Source organism: Thunnus albacares, chromosome 24, assembly GCF_914725855.1.
Source record: "Thunnus albacares chromosome 24, fThuAlb1.1, whole genome shotgun sequence".
Taxonomy (NCBI): domain Eukaryota; kingdom Metazoa; phylum Chordata; class Actinopteri; order Scombriformes; family Scombridae; genus Thunnus; species Thunnus albacares.
Window position 1 is genome coordinate 2492042 of NC_058129.1, and position 19390 is coordinate 2511431.

General features: G+C 61.3%; 57 non-coding genes across 57 annotated transcripts; all 57 read left to right on the plus strand.

Moving 5' to 3' along the window:
• Positions 1 to 111: 111 nt before the first annotated feature.
• Positions 112 to 230, plus strand: LOC122978284. The gene has a single exon (XR_006402451.1). It is a non-coding gene; the product is annotated as a 5S ribosomal RNA (ribosomal RNA).
• Positions 231 to 454: 224 nt separating this feature from the next.
• Positions 455 to 573, plus strand: LOC122978285. Its single transcript, XR_006402452.1, has one exon. It is a non-coding gene; the product is annotated as a 5S ribosomal RNA (ribosomal RNA).
• Positions 574 to 797: 224 nt separating this feature from the next.
• Positions 798 to 916, plus strand: LOC122978287. Its single transcript, XR_006402453.1, has one exon. It is a non-coding gene; the product is annotated as a 5S ribosomal RNA (ribosomal RNA).
• Positions 917 to 1128: 212 nt separating this feature from the next.
• On the plus strand, positions 1129 to 1247 carry LOC122978288. The gene has a single exon (XR_006402454.1). It is a non-coding gene; the product is annotated as a 5S ribosomal RNA (ribosomal RNA).
• Positions 1248 to 1471: 224 nt separating this feature from the next.
• On the plus strand, positions 1472 to 1590 carry LOC122978289. Its single transcript, XR_006402455.1, has one exon. It is a non-coding gene; the product is annotated as a 5S ribosomal RNA (ribosomal RNA).
• A 224-nt stretch (positions 1591 to 1814) lies between these two features.
• LOC122978291 lies at positions 1815 to 1933 on the plus strand. Its single transcript, XR_006402457.1, has one exon. It is a non-coding gene; the product is annotated as a 5S ribosomal RNA (ribosomal RNA).
• Positions 1934 to 2157: 224 nt separating this feature from the next.
• On the plus strand, positions 2158 to 2276 carry LOC122978292. Its single transcript, XR_006402458.1, has one exon. It is a non-coding gene; the product is annotated as a 5S ribosomal RNA (ribosomal RNA).
• A 224-nt stretch (positions 2277 to 2500) lies between these two features.
• On the plus strand, positions 2501 to 2619 carry LOC122978293. Its single transcript, XR_006402459.1, has one exon. It is a non-coding gene; the product is annotated as a 5S ribosomal RNA (ribosomal RNA).
• A 224-nt stretch (positions 2620 to 2843) lies between these two features.
• LOC122978294 lies at positions 2844 to 2962 on the plus strand. The gene has a single exon (XR_006402460.1). It is a non-coding gene; the product is annotated as a 5S ribosomal RNA (ribosomal RNA).
• A 212-nt stretch (positions 2963 to 3174) lies between these two features.
• LOC122978295 lies at positions 3175 to 3293 on the plus strand. Its single transcript, XR_006402461.1, has one exon. It is a non-coding gene; the product is annotated as a 5S ribosomal RNA (ribosomal RNA).
• A 224-nt stretch (positions 3294 to 3517) lies between these two features.
• On the plus strand, positions 3518 to 3636 carry LOC122978296. The gene has a single exon (XR_006402462.1). It is a non-coding gene; the product is annotated as a 5S ribosomal RNA (ribosomal RNA).
• A 224-nt stretch (positions 3637 to 3860) lies between these two features.
• Positions 3861 to 3979, plus strand: LOC122978297. Its single transcript, XR_006402463.1, has one exon. It is a non-coding gene; the product is annotated as a 5S ribosomal RNA (ribosomal RNA).
• Positions 3980 to 4191: 212 nt separating this feature from the next.
• Positions 4192 to 4310, plus strand: LOC122978298. The gene has a single exon (XR_006402464.1). It is a non-coding gene; the product is annotated as a 5S ribosomal RNA (ribosomal RNA).
• A 224-nt stretch (positions 4311 to 4534) lies between these two features.
• On the plus strand, positions 4535 to 4653 carry LOC122978299. Its single transcript, XR_006402465.1, has one exon. It is a non-coding gene; the product is annotated as a 5S ribosomal RNA (ribosomal RNA).
• A 224-nt stretch (positions 4654 to 4877) lies between these two features.
• LOC122978300 lies at positions 4878 to 4996 on the plus strand. The gene has a single exon (XR_006402466.1). It is a non-coding gene; the product is annotated as a 5S ribosomal RNA (ribosomal RNA).
• A 224-nt stretch (positions 4997 to 5220) lies between these two features.
• On the plus strand, positions 5221 to 5339 carry LOC122977895. The gene has a single exon (XR_006402109.1). It is a non-coding gene; the product is annotated as a 5S ribosomal RNA (ribosomal RNA).
• A 224-nt stretch (positions 5340 to 5563) lies between these two features.
• On the plus strand, positions 5564 to 5682 carry LOC122978302. Its single transcript, XR_006402468.1, has one exon. It is a non-coding gene; the product is annotated as a 5S ribosomal RNA (ribosomal RNA).
• Positions 5683 to 5906: 224 nt separating this feature from the next.
• LOC122978303 lies at positions 5907 to 6025 on the plus strand. The gene has a single exon (XR_006402469.1). It is a non-coding gene; the product is annotated as a 5S ribosomal RNA (ribosomal RNA).
• Positions 6026 to 6249: 224 nt separating this feature from the next.
• On the plus strand, positions 6250 to 6368 carry LOC122978304. The gene has a single exon (XR_006402470.1). It is a non-coding gene; the product is annotated as a 5S ribosomal RNA (ribosomal RNA).
• Positions 6369 to 6592: 224 nt separating this feature from the next.
• On the plus strand, positions 6593 to 6711 carry LOC122978305. Its single transcript, XR_006402471.1, has one exon. It is a non-coding gene; the product is annotated as a 5S ribosomal RNA (ribosomal RNA).
• Positions 6712 to 6935: 224 nt separating this feature from the next.
• Positions 6936 to 7054, plus strand: LOC122978306. Its single transcript, XR_006402472.1, has one exon. It is a non-coding gene; the product is annotated as a 5S ribosomal RNA (ribosomal RNA).
• A 224-nt stretch (positions 7055 to 7278) lies between these two features.
• Positions 7279 to 7397, plus strand: LOC122978307. The gene has a single exon (XR_006402473.1). It is a non-coding gene; the product is annotated as a 5S ribosomal RNA (ribosomal RNA).
• Positions 7398 to 7621: 224 nt separating this feature from the next.
• On the plus strand, positions 7622 to 7740 carry LOC122978039. Its single transcript, XR_006402249.1, has one exon. It is a non-coding gene; the product is annotated as a 5S ribosomal RNA (ribosomal RNA).
• Positions 7741 to 7964: 224 nt separating this feature from the next.
• Positions 7965 to 8083, plus strand: LOC122978075. The gene has a single exon (XR_006402284.1). It is a non-coding gene; the product is annotated as a 5S ribosomal RNA (ribosomal RNA).
• A 224-nt stretch (positions 8084 to 8307) lies between these two features.
• Positions 8308 to 8426, plus strand: LOC122978308. The gene has a single exon (XR_006402474.1). It is a non-coding gene; the product is annotated as a 5S ribosomal RNA (ribosomal RNA).
• Positions 8427 to 8650: 224 nt separating this feature from the next.
• Positions 8651 to 8769, plus strand: LOC122978309. Its single transcript, XR_006402475.1, has one exon. It is a non-coding gene; the product is annotated as a 5S ribosomal RNA (ribosomal RNA).
• Positions 8770 to 8993: 224 nt separating this feature from the next.
• On the plus strand, positions 8994 to 9112 carry LOC122978310. Its single transcript, XR_006402476.1, has one exon. It is a non-coding gene; the product is annotated as a 5S ribosomal RNA (ribosomal RNA).
• Positions 9113 to 9336: 224 nt separating this feature from the next.
• LOC122978311 lies at positions 9337 to 9455 on the plus strand. Its single transcript, XR_006402477.1, has one exon. It is a non-coding gene; the product is annotated as a 5S ribosomal RNA (ribosomal RNA).
• A 224-nt stretch (positions 9456 to 9679) lies between these two features.
• On the plus strand, positions 9680 to 9798 carry LOC122978314. The gene has a single exon (XR_006402479.1). It is a non-coding gene; the product is annotated as a 5S ribosomal RNA (ribosomal RNA).
• A 224-nt stretch (positions 9799 to 10022) lies between these two features.
• Positions 10023 to 10141, plus strand: LOC122978315. The gene has a single exon (XR_006402480.1). It is a non-coding gene; the product is annotated as a 5S ribosomal RNA (ribosomal RNA).
• Positions 10142 to 10365: 224 nt separating this feature from the next.
• On the plus strand, positions 10366 to 10484 carry LOC122978316. The gene has a single exon (XR_006402481.1). It is a non-coding gene; the product is annotated as a 5S ribosomal RNA (ribosomal RNA).
• A 224-nt stretch (positions 10485 to 10708) lies between these two features.
• On the plus strand, positions 10709 to 10827 carry LOC122977765. Its single transcript, XR_006401982.1, has one exon. It is a non-coding gene; the product is annotated as a 5S ribosomal RNA (ribosomal RNA).
• Positions 10828 to 11051: 224 nt separating this feature from the next.
• Positions 11052 to 11170, plus strand: LOC122978317. Its single transcript, XR_006402482.1, has one exon. It is a non-coding gene; the product is annotated as a 5S ribosomal RNA (ribosomal RNA).
• A 224-nt stretch (positions 11171 to 11394) lies between these two features.
• Positions 11395 to 11513, plus strand: LOC122977879. Its single transcript, XR_006402093.1, has one exon. It is a non-coding gene; the product is annotated as a 5S ribosomal RNA (ribosomal RNA).
• A 224-nt stretch (positions 11514 to 11737) lies between these two features.
• On the plus strand, positions 11738 to 11856 carry LOC122977766. The gene has a single exon (XR_006401983.1). It is a non-coding gene; the product is annotated as a 5S ribosomal RNA (ribosomal RNA).
• Positions 11857 to 12080: 224 nt separating this feature from the next.
• On the plus strand, positions 12081 to 12199 carry LOC122978318. Its single transcript, XR_006402483.1, has one exon. It is a non-coding gene; the product is annotated as a 5S ribosomal RNA (ribosomal RNA).
• A 224-nt stretch (positions 12200 to 12423) lies between these two features.
• LOC122978319 lies at positions 12424 to 12542 on the plus strand. Its single transcript, XR_006402484.1, has one exon. It is a non-coding gene; the product is annotated as a 5S ribosomal RNA (ribosomal RNA).
• Positions 12543 to 12766: 224 nt separating this feature from the next.
• On the plus strand, positions 12767 to 12885 carry LOC122977880. Its single transcript, XR_006402094.1, has one exon. It is a non-coding gene; the product is annotated as a 5S ribosomal RNA (ribosomal RNA).
• Positions 12886 to 13109: 224 nt separating this feature from the next.
• Positions 13110 to 13228, plus strand: LOC122977767. The gene has a single exon (XR_006401984.1). It is a non-coding gene; the product is annotated as a 5S ribosomal RNA (ribosomal RNA).
• Positions 13229 to 13452: 224 nt separating this feature from the next.
• On the plus strand, positions 13453 to 13571 carry LOC122978320. The gene has a single exon (XR_006402485.1). It is a non-coding gene; the product is annotated as a 5S ribosomal RNA (ribosomal RNA).
• Positions 13572 to 13795: 224 nt separating this feature from the next.
• LOC122977768 lies at positions 13796 to 13914 on the plus strand. Its single transcript, XR_006401985.1, has one exon. It is a non-coding gene; the product is annotated as a 5S ribosomal RNA (ribosomal RNA).
• Positions 13915 to 14126: 212 nt separating this feature from the next.
• Positions 14127 to 14245, plus strand: LOC122978321. The gene has a single exon (XR_006402486.1). It is a non-coding gene; the product is annotated as a 5S ribosomal RNA (ribosomal RNA).
• A 224-nt stretch (positions 14246 to 14469) lies between these two features.
• On the plus strand, positions 14470 to 14588 carry LOC122978322. Its single transcript, XR_006402487.1, has one exon. It is a non-coding gene; the product is annotated as a 5S ribosomal RNA (ribosomal RNA).
• Positions 14589 to 14812: 224 nt separating this feature from the next.
• On the plus strand, positions 14813 to 14931 carry LOC122978323. Its single transcript, XR_006402488.1, has one exon. It is a non-coding gene; the product is annotated as a 5S ribosomal RNA (ribosomal RNA).
• A 212-nt stretch (positions 14932 to 15143) lies between these two features.
• Positions 15144 to 15262, plus strand: LOC122978325. The gene has a single exon (XR_006402490.1). It is a non-coding gene; the product is annotated as a 5S ribosomal RNA (ribosomal RNA).
• A 224-nt stretch (positions 15263 to 15486) lies between these two features.
• On the plus strand, positions 15487 to 15605 carry LOC122978326. Its single transcript, XR_006402491.1, has one exon. It is a non-coding gene; the product is annotated as a 5S ribosomal RNA (ribosomal RNA).
• A 224-nt stretch (positions 15606 to 15829) lies between these two features.
• LOC122978327 lies at positions 15830 to 15948 on the plus strand. Its single transcript, XR_006402492.1, has one exon. It is a non-coding gene; the product is annotated as a 5S ribosomal RNA (ribosomal RNA).
• Positions 15949 to 16172: 224 nt separating this feature from the next.
• On the plus strand, positions 16173 to 16291 carry LOC122978328. Its single transcript, XR_006402493.1, has one exon. It is a non-coding gene; the product is annotated as a 5S ribosomal RNA (ribosomal RNA).
• Positions 16292 to 16503: 212 nt separating this feature from the next.
• On the plus strand, positions 16504 to 16622 carry LOC122978329. Its single transcript, XR_006402494.1, has one exon. It is a non-coding gene; the product is annotated as a 5S ribosomal RNA (ribosomal RNA).
• A 224-nt stretch (positions 16623 to 16846) lies between these two features.
• LOC122978330 lies at positions 16847 to 16965 on the plus strand. The gene has a single exon (XR_006402495.1). It is a non-coding gene; the product is annotated as a 5S ribosomal RNA (ribosomal RNA).
• A 224-nt stretch (positions 16966 to 17189) lies between these two features.
• LOC122977913 lies at positions 17190 to 17308 on the plus strand. Its single transcript, XR_006402127.1, has one exon. It is a non-coding gene; the product is annotated as a 5S ribosomal RNA (ribosomal RNA).
• Positions 17309 to 17532: 224 nt separating this feature from the next.
• Positions 17533 to 17651, plus strand: LOC122978331. Its single transcript, XR_006402496.1, has one exon. It is a non-coding gene; the product is annotated as a 5S ribosomal RNA (ribosomal RNA).
• Positions 17652 to 17875: 224 nt separating this feature from the next.
• Positions 17876 to 17994, plus strand: LOC122978332. The gene has a single exon (XR_006402497.1). It is a non-coding gene; the product is annotated as a 5S ribosomal RNA (ribosomal RNA).
• Positions 17995 to 18218: 224 nt separating this feature from the next.
• Positions 18219 to 18337, plus strand: LOC122978333. Its single transcript, XR_006402498.1, has one exon. It is a non-coding gene; the product is annotated as a 5S ribosomal RNA (ribosomal RNA).
• Positions 18338 to 18561: 224 nt separating this feature from the next.
• On the plus strand, positions 18562 to 18680 carry LOC122978334. The gene has a single exon (XR_006402499.1). It is a non-coding gene; the product is annotated as a 5S ribosomal RNA (ribosomal RNA).
• A 212-nt stretch (positions 18681 to 18892) lies between these two features.
• On the plus strand, positions 18893 to 19011 carry LOC122978336. Its single transcript, XR_006402501.1, has one exon. It is a non-coding gene; the product is annotated as a 5S ribosomal RNA (ribosomal RNA).
• A 224-nt stretch (positions 19012 to 19235) lies between these two features.
• Positions 19236 to 19354, plus strand: LOC122978337. The gene has a single exon (XR_006402502.1). It is a non-coding gene; the product is annotated as a 5S ribosomal RNA (ribosomal RNA).
• The last annotated feature ends 36 nt before the right edge of the window (positions 19355 to 19390 follow it).

Genomic DNA, 19390 nt, shown 5'->3' on the forward strand with positions numbered 1-19390 from the left:
TCTCCGAGGGAGGAACGGATGGGAACGCTCCCGGCGCAGCTGCCGCCTGGGCCTTGGAGGCGCGTCTGACGAGCGCCACCCCTAAGAGGCCCATGCGTGGTACCTTGGACAGCTTACGGCCATACCACCCTGAACACGCCCGATCTCGTCTGATCTCGGAAGCCAAGCAGGGTCGGGCCTGGTTAGTACTTGGACGGGAGACCGCCTGGGAATACCAGGTGCTGTAAGCTTTTTCACTTTTCTCCACAAGCGCCCGTCCGCCGCGCTTAACGTAGGGATCCTCTCTCTTGTTTTCCTCCGTGTCTGTGCAGAACTGTGCGCGGGAGTCCCGCTCTCTGGTGTTTCTCCGAGGGAGGAACGGATGGGAACGCTCCCGGCGCAGCTGCCGCCTGGGCCTTGGAGGCGCGTCTGACGAGCGCCACCCCTAAGAGGCCCATGCGTGGTACCTTGGACAGCTTACGGCCATACCACCCTGAACACGCCCGATCTCGTCTGATCTCGGAAGCCAAGCAGGGTCGGGCCTGGTTAGTACTTGGACGGGAGACCGCCTGGGAATACCAGGTGCTGTAAGCTTTTTCACTTTTCTCCACAAGCGCCCGTCCGCCGCGCTTAACGTAGGGATCCTCTCTCTTGTTTTCCTCCGTGTCTGTGCAGAACTGTGCGCGGGAGTCCCGCTCTCTGGTGTTTCTCCGAGGGAGGAACGGATGGGAACGCTCCCGGCGCAGCTGCCGCCTGGGCCTTGGAGGCGCGTCTGACGAGCGCCACCCCTAAGAGGCCCATGCGTGGTACCTTGGACAGCTTACGGCCATACCACCCTGAACACGCCCGATCTCGTCTGATCTCGGAAGCCAAGCAGGGTCGGGCCTGGTTAGTACTTGGACGGGAGACCGCCTGGGAATACCAGGTGCTGTAAGCTTTTTCACTTTTCTCCACAAGCGCCCGTCCGCCGCGCTTAATGTAGGGATCCTCTCTCTTGTTTTCCTCCGTGTCTGTGCAGAACTGTGCGCGGGAGTCCCGCTCTCTGGTGTTTCTCCGAGGGAGGAACGGATGGGAACGCTGCCGCCTGGGCCTTGGAGGCGCGTCTGACGAGCGCCACCCCTAAGAGGCCCATGCGTGGTACCTTGGACAGCTTACGGCCATACCACCCTGAACACGCCCGATCTCGTCTGATCTCGGAAGCCAAGCAGGGTCGGGCCTGGTTAGTACTTGGACGGGAGACCGCCTGGGAATACCAGGTGCTGTAAGCTTTTTCACTTTTCTCCACAAGCGCCCGTCCGCCGCGCTTAACGTAGGGATCCTCTCTCTTGTTTTCCTCCGTGTCTGTGCAGAACTGTGCGCGGGAGTCCCGCTCTCTGGTGTTTCTCCGAGGGAGGAACGGATGGGAACGCTCCCGGCGCAGCTGCCGCCTGGGCCTTGGAGGCGCGTCTGACGAGCGCCACCCCTAAGAGGCCCATGCGTGGTACCTTGGACAGCTTACGGCCATACCACCCTGAACACGCCCGATCTCGTCTGATCTCGGAAGCCAAGCAGGGTCGGGCCTGGTTAGTACTTGGACGGGAGACCGCCTGGGAATACCAGGTGCTGTAAGCTTTTTCACTTTTCTCCACAAGCGCCCGTCCGCCGCGCTTAACGTAGGGATCCTCTCTCTTGTTTTCCTCCGTGTCTGTGCAGAACTGTGCGCGGGAGTCCCGCTCTCTGGTGTTTCTCCGAGGGAGGAACGGATGGGAACGCTCCCGGCGCAGCTGCCGCCTGGGCCTTGGAGGCGCGTCTGACGAGCGCCACCCCTAAGAGGCCCATGCGTGGTACCTTGGACAGCTTACGGCCATACCACCCTGAACACGCCCGATCTCGTCTGATCTCGGAAGCCAAGCAGGGTCGGGCCTGGTTAGTACTTGGACGGGAGACCGCCTGGGAATACCAGGTGCTGTAAGCTTTTTCACTTTTCTCCACAAGCGCCCGTCCGCCGCGCTTAACGTAGGGATCCTCTCTCTTGTTTTCCTCCGTGTCTGTGCAGAACTGTGCGCGGGAGTCCCGCTCTCTGGTGTTTCTCCGAGGGAGGAACGGATGGGAACGCTCCCGGCGCAGCTGCCGCCTGGGCCTTGGAGGCGCGTCTGACGAGCGCCACCCCTAAGAGGCCCATGCGTGGTACCTTGGACAGCTTACGGCCATACCACCCTGAACACGCCCGATCTCGTCTGATCTCGGAAGCCAAGCAGGGTCGGGCCTGGTTAGTACTTGGACGGGAGACCGCCTGGGAATACCAGGTGCTGTAAGCTTTTTCACTTTTCTCCACAAGCGCCCGTCCGCCGCGCTTAACGTAGGGATCCTCTCTCTTGTTTTCCTCCGTGTCTGTGCAGAACTGTGCGCGGGAGTCCCGCTCTCTGGTGTTTCTCCCAGGGAGGAACGGATGGGAACGCTCCCGGCGCAGCTGCCGCCTGGGCCTTGGAGGCGCGTCTGACGAGCGCCACCCCTAAGAGGCCCATGCGTGGTACCTTGGACAGCTTACGGCCATACCACCCTGAACACGCCCGATCTCGTCTGATCTCGGAAGCCAAGCAGGGTCGGGCCTGGTTAGTACTTGGACGGGAGACCGCCTGGGAATACCAGGTGCTGTAAGCTTTTTCACTTTTCTCCACAAGCGCCCGTCCGCCGCGCTTAACGTAGGGATCCTCTCTCTTGTTTTCCTCCGTGTCTGTGCAGAACTGTGCGCGGGAGTCCCGCTCTCTGGTGTTTCTCCGAGGGAGGAACGGATGGGAACGCTCCCGGCGCAGCTGCCGCCTGGGCCTTGGAGGCGCGTCTGACGAGCGCCACCCCTAAGAGGCCCATGCGTGGTACCTTGGACAGCTTACGGCCATACCACCCTGAACACGCCCGATCTCGTCTGATCTCGGAAGCCAAGCAGGGTCGGGCCTGGTTAGTACTTGGACGGGAGACCGCCTGGGAATACCAGGTGCTGTAAGCTTTTTCACTTTTCTCCACAAGCGCCCGTCCGCCGCGCTTAACGTAGGGATCCTCTCTCTTGTTTTCCTCCGTGTCTGTGCAGAACTGTGCGCGGGAGTCCCGCTCTCTGGTGTTTCTCCGAGGGAGGAACGGATGGGAACGCTGCCGCCTGGGCCTTGGAGGCGCGTCTGACGAGCGCCACCCCTAAGAGGCCCATGCGTGGTACCTTGGACAGCTTACGGCCATACCACCCTGAACACGCCCGATCTCGTCTGATCTCGGAAGCCAAGCAGGGTCGGGCCTGGTTAGTACTTGGACGGGAGACCGCCTGGGAATACCAGGTGCTGTAAGCTTTTTCACTTTTCTCCACAAGCGCCCGTCCGCCGCGCTTAACGTAGGGATCCTCTCTCTTGTTTTCCTCCGTGTCTGTGCAGAACTGTGCGCGGGAGTCCCGCTCTCTGGTGTTTCTCCGAGGGAGGAACGGATGGGAACGCTCCCGGCGCAGCTGCCGCCTGGGCCTTGGAGGCGCGTCTGACGAGCGCCACCCCTAAGAGGCCCATGCGTGGTACCTTGGACAGCTTACGGCCATACCACCCTGAACACGCCCGATCTCGTCTGATCTCGGAAGCCAAGCAGGGTCGGGCCTGGTTAGTACTTGGACGGGAGACCGCCTGGGAATACCAGGTGCTGTAAGCTTTTTCACTTTTCTCCACAAGCGCCCGTCCGCCGCGCTTAACGTAGGGATCCTCTCTCTTGTTTTCCTCCGTGTCTGTGCAGAACTGTGCGCGGGAGTCCCGCTCTCTGGTGTTTCTCCGAGGGAGGAACGGATGGGAACGCTCCCGGCGCAGCTGCCGCCTGGGCCTTGGAGGCGCGTCTGACGAGCGCCACCCCTAAGAGGCCCATGCGTGGTACCTTGGACAGCTTACGGCCATACCACCCTGAACACGCCCGATCTCGTCTGATCTCGGAAGCCAAGCAGGGTCGGGCCTGGTTAGTACTTGGACGGGAGACCGCCTGGGAATACCAGGTGCTGTAAGCTTTTTCACTTTTCTCCACAAGCGCCCGTCCGCCGCGCTTAACGTAGGGATCCTCTCTCTTGTTTTCCTCCGTGTCTGTGCAGAACTGTGCGCGGGAGTCCCGCTCTCTGGTGTTTCTCCCAGGGAGGAACGGATGGGAACGCTGCCGCCTGGGCCTTGGAGGCGCGTCTGACGAGCGCCACCCCTAAGAGGCCCATGCGTGGTACCTTGGACAGCTTACGGCCATACCACCCTGAACACGCCCGATCTCGTCTGATCTCGGAAGCCAAGCAGGGTCGGGCCTGGTTAGTACTTGGACGGGAGACCGCCTGGGAATACCAGGTGCTGTAAGCTTTTTCACTTTTCTCCACAAGCGCCCGTCCGCCGCGCTTAACGTAGGGATCCTCTCTCTTGTTTTCCTCCGTGTCTGTGCAGAACTGTGCGCGGGAGTCCCGCTCTCTGGTGTTTCTCCGAGGGAGGAACGGATGGGAACGCTCCCGGCGCAGCTGCCGCCTGGGCCTTGGAGGCGCGTCTGACGAGCGCCACCCCTAAGAGGCCCATGCGTGGTACCTTGGACAGCTTACGGCCATACCACCCTGAACACGCCCGATCTCGTCTGATCTCGGAAGCCAAGCAGGGTCGGGCCTGGTTAGTACTTGGACGGGAGACCGCCTGGGAATACCAGGTGCTGTAAGCTTTTTCACTTTTCTCCACAAGCGCCCGTCCGCAGCGCTCAACGTAGGGATCCTCTCTCTTGTTTTCCTCCGTGTCTGTGCAGAACTGTGCGCGGGAGTCCCGCTCTCTGGTGTTTCTCCGAGGGAGGAACGGATGGGAACGCTCCCGGCGCAGCTGCCGCCTGGGCCTTGGAGGCGCGTCTGACGAGCGCCACCCCTAAGAGGCCCATGCGTGGTACCTTGGACAGCTTACGGCCATACCACCCTGAACACGCCCGATCTCGTCTGATCTCGGAAGCCAAGCAGGGTCGGGCCTGGTTAGTACTTGGACGGGAGACCGCCTGGGAATACCAGGTGCTGTAAGCTTTTTCACTTTTCTCCACAAGCGCCCGTCTGCCGCGCTTAACGTAGGGATCCTCTCTCTTGTTTTCCTCCGTGTCTGTGCAGAACTGTGCGCGGGAGTCCCGCTCTCTGGTGTTTCTCCGAGGGAGGAACGGATGGGAACGCTCCCGGCGCAGCTGCCGCCTGGGCCTTGGAGGCGCGTCTGACGAGCGCCACCCCTAAGAGGCCCATGCGTGGTACCTTGGACAGCTTACGGCCATACCACCCTGAACACGCCCGATCTCGTCTGATCTCGGAAGCCAAGCAGGGTCGGGCCTGGTCAGTACTTGGACGGGAGACCGCCTGAGAATACCAGGTGCTGTAAGCTTTTTCACTTTTCTCCACAAGCGCCCGTCCGCCGCGCTTAACGTAGGGATCCTCTCTCTTGTTTTCCTCCGTGTCTGTGCAGAACTGTGCGCGGGAGTCCCGCTCTCTGGTGTTTCTCCCAGGGAGGAACGGATGGGAACGCTCCCGGCGCAGCTGCCGCCTGGGCCTTGGAGGCGCGTCTGACGAGCGCCACCCCTAAGAGGCCCATGCGTGGTACTTTGGACAGCTTACGGCCATACCACCCTGAACACGCCCGATCTCGTCTGATCTCGGAAGCCAAGCAGGGTCGGGCCTGGTTAGTACTTGGACGGGAGACCGCCTGGGAATACCAGGTGCTGTAAGCTTTTTCACTTTTCTCCACAAGCGCCCGTCCGCCGCGCTTAACGTAGGGATCCTCTCTCTTGTTTTCCTCCGTGTCTGTGCAGAACTGTGCGCGGGAGTCCCGCTCTCTGGTGTTTCTCCGAGGGAGGAACGGATGGGAACGCTCCCGGCGCAGCTGCCGCCTGGGCCTTGGAGGCGCGTCTGACGAGCGCCACCCCTAAGAGGCCCATGCGTGGTACCTTGGACAGCTTACGGCCATACCACCCTGAACACGCCCGATCTCGTCTGATCTCGGAAGCCAAGCAGGGTCGGGCCTGGTTAGTACTTGGACGGGAGACCGCCTGGGAATACCAGGTGCTGTAAGCTTTTTCACTTTTCTCCACAAGCGCCCGTCCGCCGCGCTTAACGTAGGGATCCTCTCTCTTGTTTTCCTCCGTGTCTGTGCAGAACTGTGCGCGGGAGTCCCGCTCTCTGGTGTTTCTCCGAGGGAGGAACGGATGGGAACGCTCCCGGCGCAGCTGCCGCCTGGGCCTTGGAGGCGCGTCTGACGAGCGCCACCCCTAAGAGGCCCATGCGTGGTACCTTGGACAGCTTACGGCCATACCACCCTGAACACGCCCGATCTCGTCTGATCTCGGAAGCCAAGCAGGGTCGGGCCTGGTTAGTACTTGGACGGGAGACCGCCTGGGAATACCAGGTGCTGTAAGCTTTTTCACTTTTCTCCACAAGCGCCCGTCCGCCGCGCTTAACGTAGGGATCCTCTCTCTTGTTTTCCTCCGTGTCTGTGCAGAACTGTGCGCGGGAGTCCCGCTCTCTGGTGTTTCTCCGAGGGAGGAACGGATGGTAACGCTCCCGGCGCAGCTGCCGCCTGGGCCTTGGAGGCGCGTCTGACGAGCGCCACCCCTAAGAGGCCCATGCGTGGTACCTTGGACAGCTTACGGCCATACCACCCTGAACACGCCCGATCTCGTCTGATCTCGGAAGCCAAGCAGGGTCGGGCCTGGTTAGTACTTGGACGGGAGACCGCCTGGGAATACCAGGTGCTGTAAGCTTTTTCACTTTTCTCCACAAGCGCCCGTCCGCCGCGCTTAACGTAGGGATCCTCTCTCTTGTTTTCCTCCGTGTCTGTGCAGAACTGTGCGCGGGAGTCCCGCTCCCTGGTGTTTCTCCGAGGGAGGAACGGATGGGAACGCTCCCGGCGCAGCTGCCGCCTGGGCCTTGGAGGCGCGTCTGACGAGCGCCACCCCTAAGAGGCCCATGCGTGGTACCTTGGACAGCTTACGGCCATACCACCCTGAACACGCCCGATCTCGTCTGATCTCGGAAGCCAAGCAGGGTCGGGCCTGGTTAGTACTTGGACGGGAGACCGCCTGGGAATACCAGGTGCTGTAAGCTTTTTCACTTTTCTCCACAAGCGCCCGTCCGCAGCGCTCAACGTAGGGATCCTCTCTCTTGTTTTCCTCCGTGTCTGTGCAGAACTGTGCGCGGGAGTCCCGCTCTCTGGTGTTTCTCCGAGGGAGGAACGGATGGGAACGCTCCCGGCGCAGCTGCCGCCTGGGCCTTGGAGGCGCGTCTGACGAGCGCCACCCCTAAGAGGCCCATGCGTGGTACCTTGGACAGCTTACGGCCATACCACCCTGAACACGCCCGATCTCGTCTGATCTCGGAAGCCAAGCAGGGTCGGGCCTGGTTAGTACTTGGACGGGAGACCGCCTGGGAATACCAGGTGCTGTAAGCTTTTTCACTTTTCTCCACAAGCGCCCGTCCGCCGCGCTTAACGTAGGGATCCTCTCTCTTGTTTTCCTCCGTGTCTGTGCAGAACTGTGCGCGGGAGTCCCGCTCTCTGGTGTTTCTCCCAGGGAGGAACGGATGGGAACGCTCCCGGCGCAGCTGCCGCCTGGGCCTTGGAGGCGCGTCTGACGAGCGCCACCCCTAAGAGGCCCATGCGTGGTACCTTGGACAGCTTACGGCCATACCACCCTGAACACGCCCGATCTCGTCTGATCTCGGAAGCCAAGCAGGGTCGGGCCTGGTCAGTACTTGGACGGGAAACCGCCTGAGAATACCAGGTGCTGTAAGCTTTTTCACTTTTCTCCACAAGCGCCCGTCCGCCGCGCTTAACGTAGGGATCCTCTCTCTTGTTTTCCTCCGTGTCTGTGCAGAACTGTGCGCGGGAGTCCCGCTCTCTGGTGTTTCTCCCAGGGAGGAACGGATGGGAACGCTCCCGGCGCAGCTGCCGCCTGGGCCTTGGAGGCGCGTCTGACGAGCGCCACCCCTAAGAGGCCCATGCGTGGTACTTTGGACAGCTTACGGCCATACCACCCTGAACACGCCCGATCTCGTCTGATCTCGGAAGCCAAGCAGGGTCGGGCACGGTTAGTACTTGGACGGGAGACCGCCTGGGAATACCAGGTGCTGTAAGCTTTTTCACTTTTCTCCACAAGCGCCCGTCCGCCGCGCTTAACGTAGGGATCCTCTCTCTTGTTTTCCTCCGTGTCTGTGCAGAACTGTGCGCGGGAGTCCCGCTCTCTGGTGTTTCTCCGAGGGAGGAACGGATGGGAACGCTCCCGGCGCAGCTGCCGCCTGGGCCTTGGAGGCGCGTCTGACGAGCGCCACCCCTAAGAGGCCCATGCGTGGTACCTTGGACAGCTTACGGCCATACCACCCTGAACACGCCCGATCTCGTCTGATCTCGGAAGCCAAGCAGGGTCGGGCCTGGTTAGTACTTGGACGGGAGACCGCCTGGGAATACCAGGTGCTGTAAGCTTTTTCACTTTTCTCCACAAGCGCCCGTCCGCCGCGCTTAACGTAGGGATCCTCTCTCTTGTTTTCCTCCGTGTCTGTGCAGAACTGTGCGCGGGAGTCCCGCTCTCTGGTGTTTCTCCGAGGGAGGAACGGATGGGAACGCTCCCGGCGCAGCTGCCGCCTGGGCCTTGGAGGCGCGTCTGACGAGCGCCACCCCTAAGAGGCCCATGCGTGGTACCTTGGACAGCTTACGGCCATACCACCCTGAACACGCCCGATCTCGTCTGATCTCGGAAGCCAAGCAGGGTCGGGCCTGGTTAGTACTTGGACGGGAGACCGCCTGGGAATACCAGGTGCTGTAAGCTTTTTCACTTTTCTCCACAAGCGCCCGTCCGCCGCGCTTAACGTAGGGATCCTCTCTCTTGTTTTCCTCCGTGTCTGTGCAGAACTGTGTGCGGGAGTCCCGCTCCCTGGTGTTTCTCCGAGGGAGGAACGGATGGGAACGCTCCCGGCGCAGCTGCCGCCTGGGCCTTGGAGGCGCGTCTGACGAGCGCCACCCCTAAGAGGCCCATGCGTGGTACCTTGGACAGCTTACGGCCATACCACCCTGAACACGCCCGATCTCGTCTGATCTCGGAAGCCAAGCAGGGTCGGGCCTGGTTAGTACTTGGACGGGAGACCGCCTGGGAATACCAGGTGCTGTAAGCTTTTTCACTTTTCTCCACAAGCGCCCGTCCGCCGCGCTTAACGTAGGGATCCTCTCTCTTGTTTTCCTCCGTGTCTGTGCAGAACTGTGCGCGGGAGTCCCGCTCTCTGGTGTTTCTCCCAGGGAGGAACGGATGGGAACGCTCCCGGCGCAGCTGCCGCCTGGGCCTTGGAGGCGCGTCTGACGAGCGCCACCCCTAAGAGGCCCATGCGTGGTACCTTGGACAGCTTACGGCCATACCACCCTGAACACGCCCGATCTCGTCTGATCTCGGAAGCCAAGCAGGGTCGGGCCTGGTTAGTACTTGGACGGGAGACCGCCTGGGAATACCAGGTGCTGTAAGCTTTTTCACTTTTCTCCACAAGCGCCCGTCCGCCGCGCTTAACGTAGGAATCCTCTCTCTTGTTTTCCTCCGTGTCTGTGCAGAACTGTGCGCGGGAGTCCCGCTCTCTGGTGTTTCTCCGAGGGAGGAACGGATGGGAACGCTCCCGGCGCAGCTGCCGCCTGGGCCTTGGAGGCGCGTCTGACGAGCGCCACCCCTAAGAGGCCCATGCGTGGTACCTTGGACAGCTTACGGCCATACCACCCTGAACACGCCCGATCTCGTCTGATCTCGGAAGCCAAGCAGGGTCGGGCCTGGTTAGTACTTGGACGGGAGACCGCCTGGGAATACCAGGTGCTGTAAGCTTTTTCACTTTTCTCCACAAGCGCCCGTCCGCCGCGCTTAACGTAGGGATCCTCTCTCTTGTTTTCCTCCGTGTCTGTGCAGAACTGTGCGCGGGAGTCCCGCTCTCTGGTGTTTCTCCCAGGGAGGAACGGATGGGAACGCTCCCGGCGCAGCTGCCGCCTGGGCCTTGGAGGCGCGTCTGACGAGCGCCACCCCTAAGAGGCCCATGCGTGGTACCTTGGACAGCTTACGGCCATACCACCCTGAACACGCCCGATCTCGTCTGATCTCGGAAGCCAAGCAGGGTCGGGCCTGGTTAGTACTTGGACGGGAGACCGCCTGGGAATACCAGGTGCTGTAAGCTTTTTCACTTTTCTCCACAAGCGCCCGTCCGCCGCGCTTAACGTAGGGATCCTCTCTCTTGTTTTCCTCCGTGTCTGTGCAGAACTGTGTGCGGGAGTCCCGCTCCCTGGTGTTTCTCCGCGGGAGGAACGGATGGGAACGCTCCCGGCGCAGCTGCCGCCTGGGCCTTGGAGGCGCGTCTGACGAGCGCCACCCCTAAGAGGCCCATGCGTGGTACCTTGGACAGCTTACGGCCATACCACCCTGAACACGCCCGATCTCGTCTGATCTCGGAAGCCAAGCAGGGTCGGGCCTGGTTAGTACTTGGACGGGAGACCGCCTGGGAATACCAGGTGCTGTAAGCTTTTTCACTTTTCTCCACAAGCGCCCGTCCGCCGCGCTTAACGTAGGGATCCTCTCTCTTGTTTTCCTCCGTGTCTGTGCAGAACTGTGCGCGGGAGTCCCGCTCTCTGGTGTTTCTCCGAGGGAGGAACGGATGGGAACGCTCCCGGCGCAGCTGCCGCCTGGGCCTTGGAGGCGCGTCTGACGAGCGCCACCCCTAAGAGGCCCATGCGTGGTACCTTGGACAGCTTACGGCCATACCACCCTGAACACGCCCGATCTCGTCTGATCTCGGAAGCCAAGCAGGGTCGGGCCTGGTTAGTACTTGGACGGGAGACCGCCTGAGAATACCAGGTGCTGTAAGCTTTTTCACTTTTCTCCACAAGCGCCCGTCCGCCGCGCTTAACGTAGGGATCCTCTCTCTTGTTTTCCTCCGTGTCTGTGCAGAACTGTGCGCGGGAGTCCCGCTCTCTGGTGTTTCTCCCAGGGAGGAACGGATGGGAACGCTCCCGGCGCAGCTGCCGCCTGGGCCTTGGAGGCGCGTCTGACGAGCGCCACCCCTAAGAGGCCCATGCGTGGTACCTTGGACAGCTTACGGCCATACCACCCTGAACACGCCCGATCTCGTCTGATCTCGGAAGCCAAGCAGGGTCGGGCCTGGTTAGTACTTGGACGGGAGACCGCCTGGGAATACCAGGTGCTGTAAGCTTTTTCACTTTTCTCCACAAGCGCCCGTCCGCCGCGCTTAACGTAGGGATCCTCTCTCTTGTTTTCCTCCGTGTCTGTGCAGAACTGTGCGCGGGAGTCCCGCTCTCTGGTGTTTCTCCCAGGGAGGAACGGATGGGAACGCTCCCGGCGCAGCTGCCGCCTGGGCCTTGGAGGCGCGTCTGACGAGCGCCACCCCTAAGAGGCCCATGCGTGGTACCTTGGACAGCTTACGGCCATACCACCCTGAACACGCCTGATCTCGTCTGATCTCGGAAGCCAAGCAGGGTCGGGCCTGGTTAGTACTTGGACGGGAGACCGCCTGGGAATACCAGGTGCTGTAAGCTTTTTCACTTTTCTCCACAAGCGCCCGTCCACCGCGCTTAACGTAGGGATCCTCTCTCTTGTTTTCCTCCGTGTCTGTGCAGAACTGTGCGCGGGAGTCCCGCTCTCTGGTGTTTCTCCGAGGGAGGAACGGATGGGAACGCTCCCGGCGCAGCTGCCGCCTGGGCCTTGGAGGCGCGTCTGACGAGCGCCACCCCTAAGAGGCCCATGCGTGGTACCTTGGACAGCTTACGGCCATACCACCCTGAACACGCCCGATCTCGTCTGATCTCGGAAGCCAAGCAGGGTCGGGCCTGGTTAGTACTTGGACGGGAGACCGCCTGAGAATACCAGGTGCTGTAAGCTTTTTCACTTTTCTCCACAAGCGCCCGTCCGCCGCGCTTAACGTAGGGATCCTCTCTCTTGTTTTCCTCCGTGTCTGTGCAGAACTGTGCGCGGGAGTCCCGCTCTCTGGTGTTTCTCCCAGGGAGGAACGGATGGGAACGCTCCCGGCGCAGCTGCCGCCTGGGCCTTGGAGGCGCGTCTGACGAGCGCCACCCCTAAGAGGCCCATGCGTGGTACCTTGGACAGCTTACGGCCATACCACCCTGAACACGCCCGATCTCGTCTGATCTCGGAAGCCAAGCAGGGTCGGGCCTGGTTAGTACTTGGACGGGAGACCGCCTGGGAATACCAGGTGCTGTAAGCTTTTTCACTTTTCTCCACAAGCGCCCGTCCGCCGCGCTTAACGTAGGGATCCTCTCTCTTGTTTTCCTCCGTGTCTGTGCAGAACTGTGCGCGGGAGTCCCGCTCTCTGGTGTTTCTCCCAGGGAGGAACGGATGGGAATGCTCCCGGCGCAGCTGCCGCCTGGGCCTTGGAGGCGCGTCTGACGAGCGCCACCCCTAAGAGGCCCATGCGTGGTACCTTGGACAGCTTACGGCCATACCACCCTGAACACGCCCGATCTCGTCTGATCTCGGAAGCCAAGCAGGGTCGGGCCTGGTTAGTACTTGGACGGGAGACCGCCTGGGAATACCAGGTGCTGTAAGCTTTTTCACTTTTCTCCACAAGCGCCCGTCCACCGCGCTTAACGTAGGAATCCTCTCTCTTGTTTTCCTCCGTGTCTGTGCAGAACTGTGCGCGGGAGTCCCGCTCTCTGGTGTTTCTCCGAGGGAGGAACGGATGGGAACGCTCCCGGCGCAGCTGCCGCCTGGGCCTTGGAGGCGCGTCTGACGAGCGCCACCCCTAAGAGGCCCATGCGTGGTACCTTGGACAGCTTACGGCCATACCACCCTGAACACGCCTGATCTCGTCTGATCTCGGAAGCCAAGCAGGGTCGGGCCTGGTTAGTACTTGGACGGGAGACCGCCTGGGAATACCAGGTGCTGTAAGCTTTTTCACTTTTCTCCACAAGCGCCCGTCCACCGCGCTTAACGTAGGGATCCTCTCTCTTGTTTTCCTCCGTGTCTGTGCAGAACTGTGCGCGGGAGTCCCGCTCTCTGGTGTTTCTCCGAGGGAGGAACGGATGGGAACGCTCCCGGCGCAGCTGCCGCCTGGGCCTTGGAGGCGCGTCTGACGAGCGCCACCCCTAAGAGGCCCATGCGTGGTACCTTGGACAGCTTACGGCCATACCACCCTGAACACGCCCGATCTCGTCTGATCTCGGAAGCCAAGCAGGGTCGGGCCTGGTTAGTACTTGGACGGGAGACCGCCTGAGAATACCAGGTGCTGTAAGCTTTTTCACTTTTCTCCACAAGCGCCCGTCCGCCGCGCTTAACGTAGGGATCCTCTCTCTTGTTTTCCTCCGTGTCTGTGCAGAACTGTGCGCGGGAGTCCCGCTCTCTGGTGTTTCTCCCAGGGAGGAACGGATGGGAACGCTCCCGGCGCAGCTGCCGCCTGGGCCTTGGAGGCGCGTCTGACGAGCGCCACCCCTAAGAGGCCCATGCGTGGTACCTTGGACAGCTTACGGCCATACCACCCTGAACACGCCCGATCTCGTCTGATCTCGGAAGCCAAGCAGGGTCGGGCCTGGTTAGTACTTGGACGGGAGACCGCCTGGGAATACCAGGTGCTGTAAGCTTTTTCACTTTTCTCCACAAGCGCCCGTCCGCCGCGCTTAACGTAGGGATCCTCTCTCTTGTTTTCCTCCGTGTCTGTGCAGAACTGTGCGCGGGAGTCCCGCTCTCTGGTGTTTCTCCCAGGGAGGAACGGATGGGAATGCTCCCGGCGCAGCTGCCGCCTGGGCCTTGGAGGCGCGTCTGACGAGCGCCACCCCTAAGAGGCCCATGCGTGGTACCTTGGACAGCTTACGGCCATACCACCCTGAACACGCCCGATCTCGTCTGATCTCGGAAGCCAAGCAGGGTCGGGCCTGGTTAGTACTTGGACGGGAGACCGCCTGAGAATACCAGGTGCTGTAAGCTTTTTCACTTTTCTCCACAAGCGCCCGTCCGCCGCGCTTAACGTAGGGATCCTCTCTCTTGTTTTCCTCCGTGTCTGTGCAGAACTGTGCGCGGGAGTCCCGCTCTCTGGTGTTTCTCCGAGGGAGGAACGGATGGGAACGCTGCCGCCTGGGCCTTGGAGGCGCCTCTGACGAGCGCCACCCCTAAGAGGCCCATGCGTGGTACCTTGGACAGCTTACGGCCATACCACCCTGAACACGCCCGATCTCGTCTGATCTCGGAAGCCAAGCAGGGTCGGGCCTGGTTAGTACTTGGACGGGAGACCGCCTGGGAATACCAGGTGCTGTAAGCTTTTTCACTTTTCTCCACAAGCGCCCGTCCGCCGCGCTTAACGTAGGGATCCTCTCTCTTGTTTTCCTCCGTGTCTGTGCAGAACTGTGCGCGGGAGTCCCGCTCTCTGGTGTTTCTCCGAGGGAGGAACGGATGGGAACGCTCCCGGCGCAGCTGCCGCCTGGGCCTTGGAGGCGCGTCTGACGAGCGCCACCCCTAAGAGGCCCATGCGTGGTACCTTGGACAGCTTACGGCCATACCACCCTGAACACGCCCGATCTCGTCTGATCTCGGAAGCCAAGCAGGGTCGGGCCTGGTTAGTACTTGGACGGGAGACCGCCTGGGAATACCAGGTGCTGTAAGCTTTTTCACTTTTCTCCACAAGCGCCCGTCCGCCGCGCTTAACGTAGGGATCCTCTCTCTTGTTTTCCTCCGTGTCTGTGCAGAACTGTGCGCGGGAGTCCCGCTCTCTGGTGTTTCTCCCAGGGAGGAACGGATGGGAACGCTCCCGGCGCAGCTGCCGCCTGGGCCTTGGAGGCGCGTCTGACGAGCGCCACCCCTAAGAGGCCCATGCGTGGTACCTTGGACAGCTTACGGCCATACCACCCTGAACACGCCCGATCTCGTCTGATCTCGGAAGCCAAGCAGGGTCGGGCCTGGTTAGTACTTGGACGGGAGACCGCCTGGGAATACCAGGTGCTGTAAGCTTTTTCACTTTTCTCCACAAGCGCCTGTCCGCCGCGCTTAACGTAGGGATCCTCTCTCTTGTTTTCCTCCGTGTCTGTGCAGAACTGTGCGCGGGAGTCCCGCTCTCTGGTGTTTCTCCGAGGGAGGAACGGATGGGAACGCTGCCGCCTGGGCCTTGGAGGCGCCTCTGACGAGCGCCACCCCTAAGAGGCCCATGCGTGGTACCTTGGACAGCTTACGGCCATACCACCCTGAACACGCCCGATCTCGTCTGATCTCGGAAGCCAAGCAGGGTCGGGCCTGGTTAGTACTTGGACGGGAGACCGCCTGGGAATACCAGGTGCTGTAAGCTTTTTCACTTTTCTCCACAAGCGCCCGTCCGCCGCGCTTAACGTAGGGATCCTCTCTCTTGTTTTCCTCCGTGTCTGTGCAGAACTGTGCGCGGGAGTCCCGCTCTCTGGTGTTTCTCCCAGGGAGGAACGGATGGGAACGCTCCCGGCGCAGCTGCCGCCTGGGCCTTGGAGGCGCGTCTGACGAGCGCCACCCCTAAGAGGCCCATGCGTGGTACCTTGGACAGCTTACGGCCATACCACCCTGAACACGCCCGATCTCGTCTGATCTCGGAAGCCAAGCAGGGTCGGGCCTGGTTAGTACTTGGACGGGAGACCGCCTGGGAATACCAGGTGCTGTAAGCTTTTTCACTTTTCTCCACAAGCGCCCGTCCGCCGCGCTTAACGTAGGGATCCTCTCTCTTGTTTTCCTCCGTGTCTGTGCAGAACTGTGCGCGGGAGTCCCGCTCTCTGGTGTTTCTCCCAGGGAGGAACGGATGGGAACGCTCCCGGCGCAGCTGCCGCCTGGGCCTTGGAGGCGCGTCTGACGAGCGCCACCCCTAAGAGGCCCATGCGTGGTACCTTGGACAGCTTACGGCCATACCACCCTGAACACGCCCGATCTCGTCTGATCTCGGAAGCCAAGCAGGGTCGGGCCTGGTTAGTACTTGGACGGGAGACCGCCTGGGAATACCAGGTGCTGTAAGCTTTTTCACTTTTCTCCACAAGCGCCCGTCCGCCGCGCTTAACGTAGGGATCCTCTCTCTTGTTTTCCTCCGTGTCTGTGCAGAACTGTGCGCGGGAGTCCCGCTCTCTGGTGTTTCTCCCAGGGAGGAACGGATGGGAACGCTCCCGGCGCAGCTGCCGCCTGGGCCTTGGAGGCGCGTCTGACGAGCGCCACCCCTAAGAGGCCCATGCGTGGTACCTTGGACAGCTTACGGCCATACCACCCTGAACACGCCCGATCTCGTCTGATCTCGGAAGCCAAGCAGGGTCGGGCCTGGTTAGTACTTGGACGGGAGACCGCCTGGGAATACCAGGTGCTGTAAGCTTTTTCACTTTTCTCCACAAGCGCCCGTCCGCCGCGCTTAACGTAGGGATCCTCTCTCTTGTTTTCCTCCGTGTCTGTGCAGAACTGTGCGCGGGAGTCCCGCTCTCTGGTGTTTCTCCGAGGGAGGAACGGATGGGAACGCTGCCGCCTGGGCCTTGGAGGCGCCTCTGACGAGCGCCACCCTTAAGAGGCCCATGCGTGGTACCTTGGACAGCTTACGGCCATACCACCCTGAACACGCCCGATCTCGTCTGATCTCGGAAGCCAAGCAGGGTCGGGCCTGGTTAGTACTTGGACGGGAGACCGCCTGGGAATACCAGGTGCTGTAAGCTTTTTCACTTTTCTCCACAAGCGCCCGTCCGCCGCGCTTAACGTAGGGATCCTCTCTCTTGTTTTCCTCCGTGTCTGTGCAGAACTGTGCGCGGGAGTCCCGCTCTCTGGTGTTTCTCCGAGGGAGGAACGGATGGGAACGCTCCCGGCGCAGCTGCCGCCTGGGCCTTGGAGGCGCGTCTGACGAGCGCCACCCCTAAGAGGCCCATGCGTGGTACCTTGGACAGCTTACGGCCATACCACCCTGAACACGCCCGATCTCGTCTGATCTCGGAAGCCAAGCAGGGTCGGGCCTGGTTAGTACTTGGACGGGAGACCGCCTGGGAATACCAGGTGCTGTAAGCTTTTTCACTTTTCTCCACAAGCGCCCGTCCGCCGCGCTTAACGTAGGGATCCTCTCTCTTGTTTTCCTCCGTGTCTGTGCAGAACTGTGCGCGGGAGTCCCGCTCTCTGGTGTTTCTCCCAGGGAGGAACGGATGGGAACGCTCCCGGCGCAGCTGCCGCCTGGGCCTTGGAGGCGCGTCTGACGAGCGCCACCCCTAAGAGGCCCATGTGTGGTACCTTGGACAGCTTACGGCCATACCACCCTGAACACGCCCGATCTCGTCTGATCTCGAAAGCCAAGCAGGGTCGGGCCTGGTTAGTACTTGGACGGGAGACCGCCTGGGAATACCAGGTGCTGTAAGCTTTTTCACTTTTCTCCACAAGCGCCCGTCCGCCGCGCTTAACGTAGGGATCCTCTCTCTTGTTTTCCTCCGTGTCTGTGCAGAACTGTGCGCGGGAGTCCCGCTCTCTGGTGTTTCTCCGAGGGAGGAACGGATGGGAACGCTCCCGGCGCAGCTGCCGCCTGGGCCTTGGAGGCGCGTCTGACGAGCGCCACCCCTAAGAGGCCCATGCGTGGTACCTTGGACAGCTTACGGCCATACCACCCTGAACACGCCCGATCTCGTCTGATCTCGGAAGCCAAGCAGGGTCGGGCCTGGTTAGTACTTGGACGGGAGACCGCCTGGGAATACCAGGTGCTGTAAGCTTTTTCACTTTTCTCCACAAGCGCCCGTCCGCCGCGCTTAACGTAGGGATCCTCTCTCTTGTTTTCCTCCGTGTCTGTGCAGAACTGTGCGCGGGAGTCCCGCTCTCTGGTGTTTCTCCCAGGGAGGAACGGATGGGAACGCTCCCGGCGCAGCTGCCGCCTGGGCCTTGGAGGCGCGTCTGACGAGCGCCACCCCTAAGAGGCCCATGCGTGGTACCTTGGACAGCTTACGGCCATACCACCCTGAACACGCCCGATCTCGTCTGATCTCGGAAGCCAAGCAGGGTCGGGCCTGGTTAGTACTTGGACGGGAGACCGCCTGGGAATACCAGGTGCTGTAAGCTTTTTCACTTTTCTCCACAAGCGCCCGTCCGCCGCGCTTAACGTAGGGATCCTCTCTCTTGTTTTCCTCCGTGTCTGTGCAGAACTGTGCGCGGGAGTCCCGCTCTCTGGTGTTTCTCCCAGGGAGGAACGGATGGGAACGCTCCCGGCGCAGCTGCCGCCTGGGCCTTGGAGGCGCGTCTGACGAGCGCCACCCCTAAGAGGCCCATGCGTGGTACCTTGGACAGCTTACGGCCATACCACCCTGAACACGCCCGATCTCGTCTGATCTCGGAAGCCAAGCAGGGTCGGGCCTGGTTAGTACTTGGACGGGAGACCGCCTGGGAATACCAGGTGCTGTAAGCTTTTTCACTTTTCTCCACAAGCGCCCGTCCGCCGCGCTTAACGTAGGGATCCTCTCTCTTGTTTTCCTCCGTGTCTGTGCAGAACTGTGCGCGGGAGTCCCGCTCTCTGGTGTTTCTCCCAGGGAGGAACGGATGGGAACGCTCCCGGCGCAGCTGCCGCCTGGGCCTTGGAGGCGCGTCTGACGAGCGCCACCCCTAAGAGGCCCATGCGTGGTACCTTGGACAGCTTACGGCCATACCACCCTGAACACGCCCGATCTCGTCTGATCTCGGAAGCCAAGCAGGGTCGGGCCTGGTTAGTACTTGGACGGGAGACCGCCTGGGAATACCAGGTGCTGTAAGCTTTTTCACTTTTCTCCACAAGCGCCCGTCCGCCGCGCTTAACGTAGGGATCCTCTCTCTTGTTTTCCTCCGTGTCTGTGCAGAACTGTGCGCGGGAGTCCCGCTCTCTGGTGTTTCTCCGAGGGAGGAACGGATGGGAACGCTGCCGCCTGGGCCTTGGAGGCGCCTCTGACGAGCGCCACCCCTAAGAGGCCCATGCGTGGTACCTTGGACAGCTTACGGCCATACCACCCTGAACACGCCCGATCTCGTCTGATCTCGGAAGCCAAGCAGGGTCGGGCCTGGTTAGTACTTGGACGGGAGACCGCCTGGGAATACCAGGTGCTGTAAGCTTTTTCACTTTTCTCCACAAGCGCCCGTCCGCCGCGCTTAACGTAGGGATCCTCTCTCTTGTTTTCCTCCGTGTCTGTGCAGAACTGTGCGCGGGAGTCCCGCTCTCTGGTGTTTCTCCGAGGGAGGAACGGATGGGAACGCTCCCGGCGCAGCTGCCGCCTGGGCCTTGGAGGCGCGTCTGACGAGCGCCACCCCTAAGAGGCCCATGCGTGGTACCTTGGACAGCTTACGGCCATACCACCCTGAACACGCCCGATCTCGTCTGATCTCGGAAGCCAAGCAGGGTCGGGCCTGGTTAGTACTTGGACGGGAGACCGCCTGGGAATACCAGGTGCTGTAAGCTTTTTCACTTTTCTCCACAAGCGCCCGTCCGCCGCGC